The sequence below is a fragment of the Ovis canadensis genome, chromosome X (genome assembly GCF_042477335.2).
Source record: "Ovis canadensis isolate MfBH-ARS-UI-01 breed Bighorn chromosome X, ARS-UI_OviCan_v2, whole genome shotgun sequence".
NCBI lineage: Eukaryota > Metazoa > Chordata > Mammalia > Artiodactyla > Bovidae > Ovis > Ovis canadensis.
Genome location: NC_091727.1, coordinates 20,801,677 through 20,806,109, shown reverse-complemented (window position 1 = coordinate 20,806,109; position 4,433 = coordinate 20,801,677).

Below are 4,433 nucleotides of genomic sequence, written 5' to 3'. Positions count from 1 at the left end.
AAATTATCAGTGCTAATTTAAAATAATGATAATTAACTTTCTAAGGACTGTAATAGAAAATTGGGTAAATGCAGAAACCAGTTGGCAATGTAAGCAGAGAGATGGAAACTCTAAGACACAAAAGGAAGTGATAGAAATTGCAGACACTGAACCAAAAATGAGGAGTGCCTTTGGTGAATTCATCAGTAGACTAGACATAGCTAAGGAAGGAATTAGTGATTTTGAACATAAGTCAATAAAATCTTTCCAAATGAATGTATTGGGTGATTACAGCTTATGGGTAAGTACAGCAATAAGAGACATCATAAGGGATGAGAGGGAAGAACTGGTAATATAAGGTACCTACACTACCTGAGAAGTGTATAGTATTATATGATGAAAGTGTACTTGAATTAATTGTAGATGTATATTTCAAGCTCTAAAGTAACCACTAACAATGAAAGCCTGAGATTATCAAAGTGAATAAGACCCATCTGTACAAACGGAGAAGGCAATGGCTCCCCACTCCAGTACTCTTGCGTGGAAAATCCCATGGACAGAGGAGCCTGGTAGGCTGCAGTCCATGGGGTCACTAAGAGTCGGACATGACTGAGCGACTTCACTTTCATGCATTGAAGAAGGAAATGGCAACCCACTCCAGTGTTCTTGCCTGGAGAATCCCAGGGATGGGGGAGCCTGGTGGCTGCCGTCTATGGGGTTGTACAGAGTCAGACATGACTGAAGAGACTTAGCAGCAGCAGCAGCAGCAGTACAATACAAAAGGCAGAAAAATAATGGAAGACAAACAGAGAAACTAAGAACAAGGACAACAAATGGAAAACAGTAACAAAGATGCTAGATATTACTCCAACTCTCACAGAAAACTGTGGAAAATTCTTAAAGAGATGGGAACACTAGACTACCTTACCTGCCTCTTGAGAAACCTGTATGCAGGTCAACAAGCAACAGTTAGAACCGGACATGGGACAACGGACTGGTTCCAAATCAGGAAAGGAGTACGTTGAGGCTGTATATTGTCACCCTGCTTATTTAACTTGTATGCAGAGTACAACATGTGAAATGCCAGCCTGGATGAATCACAAGCTGAAATCAAGGTTGCCGGGAGAAATACCAATAACTTCAGATATGCAAATGACACCGCCCTTATGGAAGAAAGAGAAGAGGAACTTAAGAGCCTCTTGATGAAAGTGAAAGAGGAGAGTGAAAAAGCTGACTTAAAACTCAACATTCAAAGAACTAAGATCATGGCATACAGTCTCATCACTTCATGGCAAATAGATGGGGAAAAATGGAAACAGTGACAGATTTTATTTTCTTGAGTTCCAAAATTAGTGCAGATGGTGACTGCAGCCAGCCATGAAATTAAAAGACGCTTGCTACTTGGAAGGAAAGCTATGACATATGTAGAAAGTGTATCAAAAAGCAGAGACATCCAGAGAGTCCCTTACAGGTTAAACCTAAGAAGAAACACATCGAGACACACATTAATCAAGCTAACAGAGATAAAGCACAAAGAAAGGATATTAAAAGCAGCAAGGGAAAAGCAACAGGTAACATACAATGGAAAACCCATACAATTAACAGCAGATCTTTCAGCAGAAACTCTATAGGCCAGATGGGAATGGCAGGATATATTTAACACACTGAAAGAGAAAAACCTACAACCACGATTGCTATACCTGGCAAAGATTTCATTCAGAGTTGATGGAGAAATCAAAAGCTTTATTGACAAGCAGAAATTAACAGAATTTAGCACCGCCAAATCAAACTTGCAACAAATACTAGAGACTTACATAGCCAGTAAACACAAGAGAAAGGAAAGACCTACAAAAACAAACCCAAAACAATCAAGAAAATGCCAATAGGAACATATGTATCAATAATTACCCTAAATGTAAATAGATTACACCAACCAAAAGATACAGACTGACTGAATGGATACAAAAATAAGACCCAAGTACAGCCACTATGGAGAACAATGTGAAGATTCCTCAAAAAACTGGAAATAGAACTGCTTTATGACCCAGCAATCACAGTGCTGGGCATACACACTGAGGGAACTGGAATTGAAAGAGATACGTGTACCCCAATGTTCATCACAGCACTGTTTATAATAGCCAGGACATGGAAGCAACCTAGATGTCCATCAGCAGATGAATGGATAAGAAAGCAGTGGTATATATACACAATGGAGTATTACTCAGCCATTAAAAAGAATACATTTGAATCAGTTCTAATGAGGTGGATGAAACTGGAGCCTATTATACAAAGTGAAGTAAGCCAGAAAGAAAGACACCAATACAGTATACTAACACATATATATGGAATTTAGAAAGATGGTAATGATAACCCTATATGCGAGACAGCAAAAAAGACACAGATGTATAGAACAGTCTTTTGGACTCTGTGGGAGAGGGCAAGGGTGGGATGATTTGGGAGAATCGCATTGAAACATGTGTAATATCATATATGAAATGAATTGCCAGTCCAGATTCGATGCATGATACTGGATGCTTGGGGCTGGTGCACTGAGACGACCCAGAGGGATGGTATGGGGAGGGAGGAGGGAGGGAGGTTCAGGATAGCGAATGTGTGTATAACTGTGGCGGATTCATGTTGATGTATGGCAAAACCAATATAATATTGTAAAGTAATTAACCTCCAATTAAAATATATAAATTTATATTAAAAAAAAGACCCATATATGTGCTGCCTACAGGAGGCCCACTTCAGACTTAGAGACACATAGAGACTGAAAGTAAAAGGATGGAAAAATATATTCCATGTGAATGGAAACCAAAAGAAAGCTGGGGTGGCAATCTTTTTTTCAGACAAAATAGACTTTAAAATAAAGAATATCATAAGAGACAAAGAATGACACTACAAATCCAAGAAGACTTAACAACTGTGAATGTCTGTGAACCCAACATAGGAGCAAACACTAATAGGCATAAGAGGAGAAATCGACAGCAACACAATAATAGCAGGGGACTTTAACACCCCATTGTCATCAATGGACAGATCATCAAAACAGAATCAACAAGGAAACACAAACCTTAAATGAAACATTAGACCAAATGGAACTAATTGATATCTTTAGGACTTTCCATCCAAATGCAGAAGAATACACTTTCTTCTCAAGTGCACGTTAAACATTCTCCAGGATAGACCACATCTTGGGCTATAAATCAAGCCTCAGTAAATTTAAGAAATTGAAATTGTATCAAGTATCTTCTTTGACTACAAAGCTATGAGACTAGATATCAACTACAGGGAAAAAATAGCAAAAACACATAAACTCCTGGAGATTAAACAATACATTACTAAATAACAAAGAGGTTACTGAAGAAAAAAAAAGAAATCAAAAGATTCCTAGAAACAAATGACAATGAAAACACGATGACCTAAAACCTATGGGACTCAGCAAAAGCAGTTCCAAGAGGGAGGTTTATAACAGTACATTCATACCTCAAGAAGCAAGAAAAGCATCGAATAGACAGCCTAACTCTACATCTAAAACAGCTGGAAAAAAAACAAGCCCCCCCGCCCAAGGTCAGCAGAAGGAAGGAGATTATAAAAATCAGAGCAGAAATAAAGGAAAAAGAAATGAAATAAACAATAGCAAAATTAATAAAACTAAAAGCTGGTTCTTTGAGATGATTAACAAAATTGACAAACCACTAGCCAGACTCATCAAGAAAAAAAGGGAGAAAAATCAAATCAATAAAATTAGAAATGAAAAAGGAGAGGTTACAACAGACAACACAGAAATACAAAGAATCATAAGAGAATATTATGAGCAACTATATTCTAATAAAACAGACCACCTAGAGAAAATGGACAAATACTTAGAAAAGATCAGCCTCCCAAGACTGAACCAGGAAGAAACAGAAATTATGAACAACCCAATTACAAACACTGAAATTGAAACAGTGATTAAAAATCTCCCCAAAAACAAAAGCCCAGGGCCAGATGGCATCACAGGGGAATTCTATCAAATATTCAGAAAAAAGACCCTTCCAAAAAATTGCAGAGGAAGGAACACTTTCAAACTCATTCTATGAGGCCACAATCACCCTGATACCAAAACCAGAAAAAGACAACATGAAAAAGAAAATTACAGGCCAATATCACTGATGAACATAGGTTAAAAAATCCTCAACAAAATTCTAGCAAAAAGAATCCAGCAACACATTAAAAAGCTCATACACCATGATCAAGTCGGGTTTATTCCAGGGATGCAAAGATTCTTCAATATACACAAATCAATCAACGTGATATACCATACCAACAAATTGAAAGATAAAAACCATATGATCATCTCAATAGATACAGAAAAAGCCTTCGGCAAAATCCAGCATCCATTTATTATAAAAATGCTTCAAAATATGGGCATAGAAGGAACCTACCTCAACATAATAAAGGCCATATAT